General features: G+C 39.2%; 2 non-coding genes across 2 annotated transcripts; both read right to left on the bottom strand.

The window, feature by feature from the left end:
* Window positions 1–542: 542 nt before the first annotated feature.
* Window positions 543–649, bottom strand: LOC112724196 (small nucleolar RNA R71). Its single transcript, XR_003163371.1, has one exon. It is a non-coding gene; the product is annotated as a small nucleolar RNA R71 (small nucleolar RNA).
* A 13,455-nt stretch (window positions 650–14,104) lies between these two features.
* LOC112725433 (small nucleolar RNA R71) lies at window positions 14,105–14,212 on the bottom strand. Its single transcript, XR_003164543.1, has one exon. It is a non-coding gene; the product is annotated as a small nucleolar RNA R71 (small nucleolar RNA).
* Between the last annotated feature and the right edge of the window lie 542 nt (window positions 14,213–14,754).

Genomic DNA, 14,754 nt, shown 5'->3' with positions numbered 1-14,754 from the left:
CTGAGAGGACCTTCCTTAGACTAAGGAGGGAAGCAAGAGTGAAGAGAGTCGTTGGTACTGAGGAAGAGGAAGAGTATTTTGAACCAGATATGGAGGAGAATATGGAGAACCACCATGAAAAAGAGGCTCACAACCATGCCAGAGAAGGTCCAGTGAATCAAGCTGGGCAAGAGAGAAGAGTTCTTGGCTCTTATATCAATCCAAACCCAGAAAACTGTGGAAGTAGCATCCAAAAGCCAACCATACATGCCAATAATTTTGAACTAAAACCCCAGCTCATCACCCTAGTCTAGAACAACTGTGCATTCAGAGGAAGTGCCCAAGAAGACCACAATCAACATCTTACCACCTTCCAAAGGATATGTGATACTATGAAGTCTAATGGTGTTCATCCTGACACTTATAGGCTGCTTCTGTTTCCCTTTTCACTCAAGGATAAGGCATCCAAATGGCTGGAGTCTTTTCCGAAGGAGAGTTTAACAACCTGGGAAGATGTGGTAAACAAATTCTTGACGAGATTCTATCCTCCTCAAAGAATCAACAGCTTGAGAGCTGAGGTGTAAACCTTCAGGCAACAAGATGGTGAAACTCTCTATGAAGCATGGAAGAGGTTTAAAGACTTAACAAGAAGGTGCCCGCCAGATATGTTCAATGAATGGATGCAGTTACACATTTTCTATGAGGGTCTTTCTTATGAATCAAAGAAGGCAATAGACCACTCATCCAGGGGATCTCTGAACAAGAAGAAGACTATTGAAGAAGCCATAGATGTCATCGAGACTGTAGCTGAGAATGACTACTTCTATACTTCTGAAAAGGGCAACAGTCGAGGAGTAATGGAGCTGAATAACATGGATGCGCTGCTGGCTCAAAACAAGATGATCACCAAGCAGCTGGCTAACCTTACCAAGAAGATGGAAAGTAACCAAGTGGCAGCAGTCAACACATCATCAGCAGCTCAAGAGGGAGCAAACACAGAGGAAGAAGGTGACCGGGAACAAGCCAACTATATTGGAAACTCACCTAGGCAGACCCATGATCCATACTCCAAAACTTATAATCCTGGTTGGAAGAATCACCCAAACTTTGGGTAGGAAAATCTACAGGATCAAGGCCAAGATCAGAAACGTCACAATCCCAACCACAATGTAACTCACCAACATTTCACACAGAGATCATATCAGCACCCATCCAACAATACCTCCCAACATCCATATCAAAACCAAAATGGCCCTTCTCATCCCTCCAATCTCAACCCACCATCACCATCCGAAGATAGACTCTCAAAGATTGAGACTCTACTTGAAGGCATATGCAAGGAAATCCAAGACAACAAGGTATTCAAGGAGGAGGTGCGAGCCAATATCAAAAACCAGGGAGACACCATCAAGAGGCTGGAATTTTAAGTGGGATACCTCTCTGAGAAGATTCCCAAACCTACTGACAGCTTCCCAAGTGACACAGAGAAAAATCCGAGAGGTGAAGCAAAGAAAGTAAAATGGGAAGAATGCAAAATGGTCACTATAAGTGATAAGGGGACTGAGGAAAAGCTAAACAAACCCTTAGAACACTCTAGAGATATTTCAATAGAGAAGCAAGAAGAGGGTAACCAAGAAATCAAAACCACACAGAAGGAGATTCTGAACCCCTATTCACCGTTTCCCCAAAGACTCAAGGATGGTGTAGAAAAGAGAGTGTACTCAAAGTTCCTCGACATGTTTGCATCTCTCCATGTAAACATACCATTCATCAAAGTTCTCCAACAAATACCCTCATACATTAAGTGTATGAAAGAGCTGCTAACCAAGAAAAGTTCACTCAAGGAGGGCAAACAATAGTGATGAATAAGGAGTGCAGTACTCTCATTCAAACAGAGTTGCCTATAAAAAGGAAGGACCCAGGGAGTTTTCACATCCCTTGTGCTATAGGAGAAACAAGGATTGATAAAGGACTCTGTGACCTGGAAGCAAGCATCAACCTAATGCCTCTATCCCTCATGAAGAAGCTTCAGATCAATGAGCTAATACCCACAGACGTAGTCATCAAGCTAACTGACAAAACTCAAAAACAAGCAGTAGGAGTGGTTGAAAACGTGTTGGTAAAGGTTGGGAACTACTTTCTGCCCATAGACTTTGTCATCTTGGAGATGGAAGAGAGTTACCTTCATTCAATCATATTGGGAAAACCATTCCTGGCCACAGCCAGGGCACTTATAGATGTGGAGTGAGGAGAGCTAATATTGAGGATACATGATGAACAACTTACCTTCAATGTCTTCAAACCCTCACAAGAAGCAGATCAAGAAAACAAGGAATCAAGGGGAGATCACAATAAGGCACTGGTGGAAGAAACAAGCACTGAAGCACAAACAATAACCCTGGGAATCCCTTTGGTTGACGAACAACACAAGCAGAAGGCACAACAGCTAAAGGAAACCCAAGAGGAGCTAAACCCACCAGAGTCATATGAGACCAGCAACAAAATCTCCCTTGGAAAAGAAGCCACAAGGAGCAGGAGAGCATTGAAAGAAGCAAGGAAGAAGGCACCAAGGGGATGGAGGAACAAGAAAATCCCTACAGAGGACTTCTCTCCAGGGGATAAAGTAATCTCTGCTCATTTCCCAGCTATTCCACCTCATCTACCCACCATTCCATCTCAGCTGCCTAAAGTTTTCACCATTAGTAGAATTCTCTCCTTGGAACATGTGGAGGTTTTTAATGAAGTCAACGGAGATAGATTCACTGCGATAGGGGAAGATTTGAAGCATTACCAACCACCCTGACAAAAGCAAAACGTCAAGCTAATGACATTAAAGAAGTGCTTCATGGGAGACAACCCGTGTTTTATATGTTTTATATCCTTTCAGTTTCTTTTTAGGATGTTTAAAGTAGTTAATAAAGCAAGGTTCATGAATTCCAAATCAACTTCGACAGACACTTAAATGAATCCTTATATGCAACATATAGTGAACAACAAGTTTGGTTTTCAAGGCACACTAAGAGGACATAAATGCAATTCATATTGTGTTACTCTTAGAGTCTTGAACAACTCTTTTTACACCACATGGCCACAAACTAAGTTTGGTGTCACCAATGTTGCATACATGGACAATTAATCAGTCAGTTGGGTTGTATTCATGAATAGCACTTAGTTAGTTAAAAACAAAAAAAAATTAAAAAGTAGTTATTCCACTTTGTAATTCTTGCCGCCACTATCCACAACTCATTAATTATATTCCTTTTATCCTGTAGGAGAAATGAAGGGAAGATTGGATGGAATTGATGGGACAAATGAAGAAGAGGGTTCGGCCACTTCACAAGGGGGTTTATACACATGACTTCAAAGGGAATGCATTGGGAAATGTTGCCATGCAACATTGGAAGAATGAACCCCTTGAAAACCGAACCAACTCCATCATAAAAGTAGTGATCCTGGTGCTCATTTCATGCCAAACCCCAACTGTCCACCATTGGTTCTTACCATCAATCCACACCTTTCAATCACCCATCATCTTCCTATATAAATAACCCCCACTATATACCCCTCTATATTCAAATGCCCTTTCATTTCATTCTTTTATCTTTCGAACACACACACCCAACACTTCTTCCTTCATCCAAACACAATCCCATAACTACACCCTATCTTAACCAGCCGAATTCCATCATCAATCCATAATTCTTAACACCTTCACGTTCTAACTTCTACTCATGGCATCATCAAGCTCCAAGAGGCGAAAGGGAAAGGAATCGGTGGAGAGCATCCCTTTTGATGAAGGGAGGTTCAAGACCGCCTTCCATGAGCTTCAATTTGAACGGATAAAGCACAAGAAAATACTGCCAGAATTGATATTCCAGTTCAACGATGATGAATGCCCATAAATTAAAGAGAATATTGAACAAAGGGGTTGGCAAGAGCTCACGAACCCAGACACAAAGATAAATGTAAATCTCATCAAGGAGTTCTATGCCAATGTGGCCAGAGAAGATACCACCAAGGCCCCTACCTTCAGTAGCTATGTGAGAGGAATAGAGGTGGACTTCAGTCCCAATGCCATAATGAGGACTCTTCATCTGAGATCAAAACCCTCTGACAAGCCCAGTTATCAAGCAAGAATAAGTAATGGCCCCGACAATGATGAGCTTGAAGAAATTGTGAACGATATGTGTGTTATAGGATCAGATTGGGAAAGGTATTCGGATAAGAGGACATGGTTCATTAGAAGAGGAGATCTCATCCCAGAAGCCAAGGGATGGTTTGAGCTCGTGAGAAGATCTATCCTTCCAGCCTCAAACAATTCTGAGGTCAACATTGCTCGAGCTACTATGGTACATTGCATCATGAGGGGTGGAGACATCAATGTACATGAAATTATAGCTGAGGGGATCCAAGAAGCAACCGAAAAGATTGATCCAAGTGCTCGGCTTTGGTACCCCAGTACCATCCTAAAACTATGTATGAAAGACAAGGTAGTCTTCGAAGATAGCAATCCAAATTGGATAAACCCTGGAAGGTTAGTTACGCTTCAGCGCATAACATATGTAGCACCTGCTCAACAACAGAGAAGGCCTCAGATAAGGAAAAGAATATCACAAGAAGAACCTCAACAAATAGAATACCAGCAAGAAGAGCAATACGATCCAACCAACATAAATTTGGTTCACATTCAAGGAGCCATTGAGGATTTGGCAAGGAGATATATGGAAGGACAAGAGCAAAAACTATACTTTCAATCCCAAAGGATGGATCATCAGGAAGAACTACTTGTTAATTGGATGAATCAACAAGGAGAGTGGCAGAAACAACAAATGGAACAGCAACAGGAACACTACTCCCAACTCACTCAAGCCATCAATCAAGTGACTGAAAGGCAAGAGCATCAAGATAAACGCCTCCAAGAACTCAACCAACTTCAGCTAGCTTAGATGAAAGCCTTCAACGAGTTCAGCGTGCTTAATGAAGGACGGCAACTACACAGGGAAGAATTCAACATAAACACTCAGGCCAAGTTGACCTATAGGGCTGGACATATGCATAACTTGCACTCGGTGATCCCAAGATATGATACAGTCCAAAAAGACCTAACAGAGCAAGAAGAAGGGAAGGTGAAACAACAGAAGGAAACATTGAAGAAGAAGATGGAAGATGCTGGCTTCTGGAAAAAGTTTATCGGAAAGCGCAAAGGAAATGGGGGCTCAAGCACTCAAGAAGGACATAAAGAGGACTTTCACTGTGAACGGACAAAAGCTCAAGCACTACATGGGCAACATGGGGGAGAGCCCCAAAATGAAGTATCATCTCAACTAAGGGAGAAATAATCGTCAAGCTAGCGACGCTAAAAGAGCGCTTCGTTGGGAGGCAACCCAACCCAAGGTAGTTTTCTTTTCATGAGTATTTCAATAAAGATTACAAGTAGTTTTCCCTGTATTGTGAAGAGCTGAGTTTGGTGTTCCACACCAAAATAATCCAATGGTGAATACGTAATTCTAAGTTTGGTGTCCCACCAAAAACTTCAGTTAGAATCACACTACACCCCTTTCAATGACAAGCTACTAGCTCCAACCAATCAGGGAAACTACTTAACAATAGTTTAGTGTCTAGTTCATAGTCGTTTTCTTAATAAAAGCACATGAGGTTCTCAGCATGTATCTGAGCTGTTGCATTAGGCAAGGAACTAAGTTTGTTGTTCACACACCAAATTAAGTTCAGAAATTCACGAGCATACATGCATGCTAACTATTTCTCAAGTGCTTTGGGAACAAGAAACTTCCAATAACTTTGTAGGAATTCAATCAATCTTCAAAAAAAAAAATGGTGCACCATCATCCAAGGAAACGAAGAAGGATGCAAAAGCTATGGATGATGACAATAAAGGGAGAGCTAGAAGTCACCACCAAAAGGTTGTGTTGTTACTTAATTCAATCTGCTTTAAGTTACTAGAATTTAGTGTTTATTTTCTTTGCCTAAGCATATGTGTGCTAGTCTAAGTTCCCTCTTGTCATTTTCATCTTGCTTAAATGTATGCTTGTCCTTTAAGTTAAATAAAAGAAAATGTTATGAAAAACCAGAGTGGGGTTCATCTTGTGGAGTAAGTTCTTAATGTTGGTGGTGTAGTCATTGATTAGCTAAGTTGGTTCACCAACAAGGTACACAGGCAACTACATGTTCTGAATCCTATGCTTGAAGCATATTCTATGAGACTAGTTCAATAACAAGATCCTAATAAGAAAAAGAAAAAGAACAGTGAGAATGGGAAAAAGAAAGAAAAAGAATAAGAAATAAGGCTAGGCACCAAGGGTTTAAATCTTGAGGGATGTGTTTGTGGTATTCTTGTACCAAGGATCTGCTTGGATGAATAAGTTCTTAGGAGAGCTTCATCACTTGGTAACTTAGGTTAACTAATCCGGGATTATCAACTGAAAATCCACTATCAAGAGCAACCTTGCTACAGAACACTTAGTAATCCAAAGAGGTGCTGGACACCAAGGCCTCAAGGAAAGAAAATAACAAACCATATGCTTGTGGTGTGCATGTATGGGGGAGAGAGACTTGAGGAAGTAAGTCCTTAGGGGTGTTTCAACACCTAGCACCTTGAACCAACTGGTTCGGGAGTGTTGGCTGAAAGCTTATTTTAAAGAGTCACCCCCTCACAGAGCACTTAGCCTAAGAAATGCAATAAACCCTGAAAAGAAGGGGGATATCAAGGAATAAGGATCTCATAGGATGCAATCAAGCAAGTATTCAAGAGCATGATAGGAACCTGAAAACCAGTAAAGGAATGAACCTAAGTTGCTATGCATGAAACCCCATAACCAAAGAACTTTACTTCTGTAATAAGAACTTGCTTCTCTTGTTTTCATTCATCATTCTTATGTTTCAGTACTTGCTTAGGGACAAGCAAGCTTTAAGTTTGGTGTTGTGATGCCAGGGCATTTTGGCCAGTTTCACTGACCTTTTTCTTTACTCTTTTAGGATAGTTTCATGCAATTTTTTAGTAAATAAGCAAGTTTTGGGTAAATATACACTTACATCTTGATTCAAGCAAACATTGTGAACTTTACATGATTTCATGAGAATTATTCATGAATTGAATGATAATATGGATGATGCATGATCTCATGACTTGAAACAAAGCTTTGATGCACCTTGTTTGTTTGATTTCAGGACAAAGGGAGCAAAGAAGAGCCACGTTAGGAGCCACGTTAGTCTCACTAACGTGACCACTAACGTGGAAATGGAGCAAGCTTGCAACGTTAGTGGAAAAAGTTACCACTAATAACGCCCTCGAATGCCATCATAGCCCACGTTAGTTGCCACGTTAGTTACACTAACATGGGAACTAACGTGGAAGGAAGGGAAGCTCCAACGTTAGTGGTGAAAGTGATCACCACTAACGCCACACTAAGCCACGTTAAGAGCCACGTTAATCCAATTAACGTGGAGTAAAGAGGGATCGCAAGCGTTAGCGATACTCACCTTTGTCACTAACGCTAGGCCAAGGTTAGATTACCTACGTTAGTGGTCACGTTAAGACCACTAACGTGAAGGGTAACATGGAGCAATGAATGATAGGCCAATGTTAGTGACACTCACCTTTGTCACTAATGTTGGAGATGGCAAGCATACCCACGTTAGTTACACTAACGTGGGAAAGAGTGGCACTTTGAAACTTTAGTGACAAAGGTGATTGTCACTAACGTTCTCGAAGCTTGGGCATGCCCACGTTAAGGGCCACGTTAGTTACACTAATGTGGACTATTAACGTGGAAGAAATGGATAAGAAGCAACGTTATTGGTAAAGGTGAGTGCCAATAACGTTTGCGAAGTGCTAAGAGGCCACGTTAGTGGTCACGTTAGTGCCACTAACGTTGAAGTTAACGTGGATCATTTAGTTTGGAACGTTAGTGACAAAGTTATCGTCACTAACGCTCTCGAACCCAAATTTACACTTAACGTTAACGCCACTAACGTCCTAACTAACTTCCTATCATGCCTAACTCACACTTTCTTTGCAAGCAAAGCTAAGCCCACTAGAGACTGTAACTGCTTCAACTGAAGATCAAAGGCCCATATCCAAGACTTGAAGAGCTAACTAGAAGATCTGAAGAGGAGTATATATAGGGTTAGTTTTGAATTGAAAAGGGGATCTGAAACTTGAGAACTATACTCTGTATATTTTACTTTCTCTGCAACTTCTAGTTATTTTTCAGAATGTACTTTTCATTTTTACTTTCCATTTCCAGAGCTATGAACAACTAAACCCCTTTTCATTGGGTTAGGGAGCTCTGTTGTAATTTGATGGATCAATAATAGTTTTCATTCTTCTTTATCTTTCTTTTCTCTTGATTTTACTAGAAAGCTTTCGTTCTTCATCCAATTGGTTAGCTATCTTGGAAGAGAAGCTCTCCATAATTGGATCTCCTCGAAACCTTGGAAGAGGAATAAGGACATCATGCTAGAATTGCTTTCTCATGCTGGACCAAATTGGGGTTTGGATGAATATAGTGACATATAATCCTACCAATACTTTGGTTTGGGAATGCATGTGGTATAACCAGTGACCATACTTCATCTCTTCCCATGAGCAATTAAATCAAGGAATTGGGCAATTGTTCAAGCTTAAAGAGATTGGGTTGCCAAGGAGATCAATGAATGCATTGATTGAGGAAGAGATGAGAATAAACTTGATCCGGAGAATGCAACATCTCCTAAGCCCAATGAATCCCCCATTTCTGATCTTACCTATTCTCTTTATTTTCTGCCATTTACTTTTCTGCTCATCTTCCCAAATCCCCATTTAAGATTCTGCAATTTACTTTATGCCATTTACATTCTGCCATTTACTTCCAGCATTTATATTTTCTGTTATTTACTTTCTCGCCATTTAATTTTCTGCAATTCCTCAATTCAATTTTTGCTTAGCTCAACTAGAACATTCCTCTAATTAAAGTTGCTTGACCAATCAATCCTTGTGGGATTCGACCTCACTCTATTGTGAGTTTTTACTTGACGACAATTCGGTATACTTGCCGAGGGAAATTTGTTGAGAGACAAGTTTCCGTGCATCAGAAGGCTTATTTGAATCAGTTGCACATCTCAAGTACATTCAGGATTGAAATTCAGAGGGTCCAACAGAATGAGCAAGAGCTTCAGAGAATGTTACAGCTGATTCGAAAAAAAAGGCAAGGAGAGGTCACCAAGGATGAAGAAGGTGTATGGAGATATAAGGGGAGGATTTGTGTGCCGGACGTTGGGAGTTTGAGACAAGAGTTGTTGACAGAGGCTCATACGAGCAGATTCTCTATTCATCCTGGAACCACAAAGATGTTGGTGCACGAATCCCCACACTTCATACAAATGAACCAGCAAGTGCACTGGGTCGTCCAAGTAATACCTGAGCGAGTCAGGATCGATCCCACGAGGATTGTGGTTTGAAGTAAGCTATGGTTATCTTGCAGATCTTAGTCAAGTGAGTAAGAGATATTGGTAAGTTGTTTAATTGCATAAATGGAATAATGAGATCTGAACTAGGTTGACTTGTTTACAATGATAAGAAGATGGTTAAGGCTTGGAAATGCTTTGTCCTTCTGGATTAACTCTGGTATTACTGTCTTCTTCAATTGTGAATGATTTCTTCTATGGCAGGTTGTATGTGATTGTCGCCGGTTGAGAGGTCGCCAATGCTCCTCCAGATCAGAACCCCAGGGTTAGTGTGGATCCATTCTGATTGAGGGTGAAGCTCCTGCAGTCCATTCTCCTTAATGATCCTACTCAAAACGCCACAGACAAGGTCGGATCTTCCGGATCAGAGAATGATGCGCCTTTGGGTTCTAGCCTCTACCACAGAGACCCTAATCTCCCCATACCTCGGTTTAATTGGTGTCTCGAGGAGTCCCCAACGAAGTCGTGGATTAGCCGTCTGATGAGCGCATAATTTATACGCTTTTTGGCATTGTTTTTAGTAGGATCTAGTTACTTTTAGGGATGTTTTTATTAGTTTTTATGTTAAATTCACATTTCTGGACTTTACTATGAGTTTGTGTGTTTTTCTGTGATTTCAAGTATTTTCTGGCTGAAATTGAGGGACTTGAGCAAAAATCAGATTCAGAGGTTGAAGAAGGACAGCTGATGCTGTTGGATTCTGACCTTCCTGCACTCAAAGTGGATTTTCTGGAGCTACATAACTCCACATGGTGTGCTCGCAACGGCGTTGGAAAGTAGACATCCAGGGCTTTCCAGAAATATATAATAGTACATACTTTGCTCAAGTTTAGATGACACAAAAGGGCGTTGAACGCCAGTTCTACGCTGCAGTCTGGAGTTAAACGCCAGAAACACGTCACGAACCAGAGTTGAACGCCAAAAACACGTTACAACTTGGTGTTCAACTCCAAGAATGACCTCTCCACGTGTAAACTTCAAGCTCAGCCCAAGCACACACCAAATGGGCCCCGGAAGTGGATTTCTGCATCAATTACTTACTTCTGTAAACCCTAGTAGCTAGTCTAGTATAAATAGGACCTTTTACTATTGTATTTTAATCTTTTGATTACCTTTTGATCTTCGGATCATCTTGGGATGTCTAGTTCTTAGATCATGGGGGCTGGCCATTCGGCCATGCCTGAACCTTTCACTTATGTATTTTTCAAGGGTAGAGTTTCTGCACTCCATAGATTAAGGTGTGGAGCTCTGCTGTTCCTCATGATTTAATGCAAAGTACTACTGTTTTATATTCAATTCAACTTATTCCGATTCTAAGATATCCATTCGCACCCAAGAACATGATGAATGTGATGATTATGTGACGCTCATCATCATTCTCACTTATGAATGCGTGCCTGACAAACACTTCCGTTCTACATGCAAACAAGCTAGAATGAGTATCTCTTAGATATCTAATACAGGGGACCGAGTTCGAGATATTAGAATCTTCGTGGTATAAGTTAGAACCCATGGATGGCCATTCTTGAGATCCGAAAAGTCTAAACCTTGTCTGTGGTATTCCGAGTAGGATCTGGGAAGGGATGGTTGTGACGAACTTCAAACTCGCGAGCGATCGGTGTAGTGACAGACTCAAAAGGAGGGTGAACCCTATTCCAGTATGATCGAGAACCTCCAGATGATTAGTCGTGCCATGACAGAGCATTTGGACCTTTTTCACAGAGAGGATGGGATGTAGCCATTGACAACGGTGATGCCCTATATAAAGCTTGCCATGGAAAGGAGTAGGATTCGTTGGATGAAGACAGCAGGAAAGCAGAGGTTCAGAGGAACGAAAGCATCTCTATACGCTTATCTGAAATTCTCACCAATAATTTACATAAGTATTTCTATCTTTATTTTCTGTTTATTTATTATTATTATTCGAAAACTCCATAACCATTTGATATCCGCCTAACTGAGATTTACAAGGTGACCATAGCTTGCTTCAAGCCGACAATCTCCGTGGGATCGACCCTTACTCACATAAGGTTTTATTACTTGGACGACCCAGTGCACTTGCTGGTTAGTTGTATCGAAGTTGTGACAAATCATGAATTAAGATTAGAGCACCAAGTTTTTGGAGCCATCACCAGGGATCACAATTTCGTGCACCAAGTTTTTGGCGCTGTTGCCAGAGGCTGTTCGAGTTTTCGGCAAGTTTTTGGTCCGGTAACATCAGTGCCAAGTTTGATCCAGCAACAACACCAAGTTTTTTGCGCCGTTGCCAGAGATTGTTCGAGTTTGGACAACTGACGGTTCATCTTGTTGCTCAGATTAGGTAATTTTCTTTTTGTTTTATTTTCAAAAATTTTTCAAAAATCTTTCAAAAAAAATTTCTCATCTGTTTTCGAAAATTATTCTAAATTTTTAAGAATGAATTCTAGTGTTTCATGAAGCATGTTGAAGCCTGGCTGGCTGTAAAGCCATGTCTAATTCTTTTGGACTGTGGCTTCCAACCATCAGCATAGAGGCAAGTTAATTGGAATATCAGCTGTTGCATGCCTGATTTATATCCTAAAGCTGGCTGGCTATTAAGCCATGCCCAACCCTTGGATTGGAGCTTTAGGCCAACATTGAAAGATTCCTGGGATTCTTATTAAAAATTTTAAATTTCTTATTTTCTTTTTCCTATATGTTTTCGAAAAAAATTTAAAAGAAAATACAAAAAAAAATCATAAAATCATAAAAAAAAATATTTTGTGTTTTTTGTTTGAGTCTTGAGTCAATTTTTAAGTTTGGTGTCAATTGCATTTTTTCTAAAAATTTATGCATTTTTCGAAAATTCATGCATTCATAGTGTTCTTCATGATCTTCAAGTTGTTCTTGGTAAGTCTTCTTGTTTGATCTTAATGTTTTCTTATTTTGTGTCTTTTCTTGTTTTGCATACGCATTTTTCGTTTGTTAGAGTCCAAGCATTAAAGATTTCTAAGTTTGGTTTCTTGCATGTTTTCTTTGCATAAAAAATTTTTCAAAAATATGTTCTTGATGTTCATCATGATCTTCAAAGTGTTCTTGGTGTTCATCTTGACATTCATAGTGTTCTTGCATGCATCATGTGTTTTGATTCATAATTTTCATGTTGTGAGTCATTTTTTTTGTTTTTCTCTTTCATCATTAAAAATTCAAAAATAAAAAAAATATCTTTCCTTTTTTCTCTCATAAATTTCGAAAATTTGGATTGACTTTTTCAAACATTTTTAAAATTTAGTTGTTTCTTATGAGTCAAATCAAATCTTCAATCTTATCTTTTTCAAAATCTTTTTCAAAAATCATATCTTTTTCATTTTTCTTATTTATTTTCGAAAATTTTAAAAAATATTTTTCAAAAATCTTTTTCTTAATTTTATATCATATTTTCGAAAATATCATCAACAATTAATGTTTTGATTCAAAAATTTCAAGTTTGTTACTTACTTGTTAAGAAAGATTCAAACTTTAAGTTCTAGAATCATATCTTGTGATTTCTTGTGAATCAAGTCATTAATTGTGATTTTAAAAATCAAATCTTTTTCAAAACTAATTTCAATCATATCTTTTCAAAAATATCTTTTTATCTTATCTTTTTCAAAATCATATCTTTTTAATCATAACTTTTCATATCATATCTTTTTCAAATATCTTTTCTAACTTTTTATCTTCTTATCTTTTAAAAAAAAATTGATTTTCAAAATTGTTTCTTATCTCTTTCAAAACTACCTAACTAACTATCCCTCTCTAATTTTTGAAAATACCTCCCTCTTTTTCAAAATTTCTTTTTAATTAACTAATTATTTTAATTTTTTATTCTAATTTTATTTCTTTCCTAATTTTCAAAAATTACTAACCTTTTTCAAAAACTATTTCCGAAATTTAACTTTAAATTTTAATTTTTAATTTTCGAAAATCCTCTCACCTCTCATCTCCTTCTATTTATTCATTCGTCTACTAACATTTCTCCTTACCCAAAATTCGAACCCCTTCTTCTCTTCTGAGTTCGAATTTTTCTCTTCTTCACTCTCTTTCTTCTTTTCTTCTACTCACACAAGGGAACCTCTATACTGTGGTAAAAAGGATCCCTATTATTATTTTCTGTTCCCCTCTTTTTCATATGAGTAGGAGCAAGGACAAGAACATTCTTGTTGAAGCAGACCCTGAACCTGAAAGGACTCTGAAGAAGAAACTAAGAGAAGCTAAAATACAACAATCCAGAGACAACCTTACAGGAATTTTCGAATAGGAAGAGGAGATGGCAGCCGAAAATAATAATAATGCAAGGAGGATGCTTGGTGACTTTACTGCACCTAATTCTAATTTACATGGAAGAAGCATCTCCATTCCTGCCATTGGAGCAAACAATTTTGAGCTGAAACCTCAATTAGTTTCTCTGATGCAGCAGAACTGCAAGTTTCATGGACTTCCATCTGAAGATCCTTTTCAGTTCTTAACTGAATTCTTGCAAATACGTGATACTGTTAAGACTAATGGAGTAGATCCTGAAGTCTACAGGCTCATACTTTTCCCATTTTCTGTAAGAGACAGAGCTAGAGTGTGGTTGGACTCTCAACCCAAAGATAGCCTGAACTCTTGGGATAAGCTGGTCACAGCTTTCTTAACCAAGTTCTTTCCTCCTCAAAAGCTGAGTAAGCTTAGAGTGGATGTTCAAACCTTCAGACAGAAAGAAGGTGAATCCCTCTATGAAGCTTGGGAGAGATACAAGCAACTGACCAAAAAGTATCCTTCTGACATGCTTTCAGAGTGGACCATCCTGGATATATTCTATGATGGTCTGTCTGAATTAGCTAAGATGTCATTGGATACTTCTGTAGGTGGATCCATTCACCTAAAGAAAACGCCTACAGAAGCTCAAGAACTCATTGACATGGTTGCTAATAACCAGTTCATGTACACTTCTGGGAGGAATCCTGTGAGTAATGGGACGCCTCAGAAGAAGGGAGTTCTTGAAATTGATACTCTGAATGCCATATTGGCTCAGAATAAAATATTAACTCAGCAAGTCAATATGATTTCTCAGAGTCTGAATGGAATGCAAGCCGCATCCAACAGTACTCAAGAGGCATCTTCTGAAGAAGAAGCCTATGATCTTGAGAACCCTACAATAGCAGAGGTAAATTATATGGGTGAACCTTATGGGAACACCTATAACCCCTCATGGAGAAATCATCCAAATCTCTCATGGAAGGATCAACAAAAGCCTCAACAAGGCTTTAATAATGGTGGAAGAAATAGGTTTAGCAATAGCAAGCCTTTTCCATCATCCACTCAGCAACAGAC

Source organism: Arachis hypogaea, chromosome 11 (assembly GCF_003086295.3).
Source record: "Arachis hypogaea cultivar Tifrunner chromosome 11, arahy.Tifrunner.gnm2.J5K5, whole genome shotgun sequence".
NCBI classification, from domain to species: Eukaryota; Viridiplantae; Streptophyta; class Magnoliopsida; order Fabales; family Fabaceae; genus Arachis; species Arachis hypogaea.
This window is presented reverse-complemented; position numbering and strand designations above follow the sequence as displayed.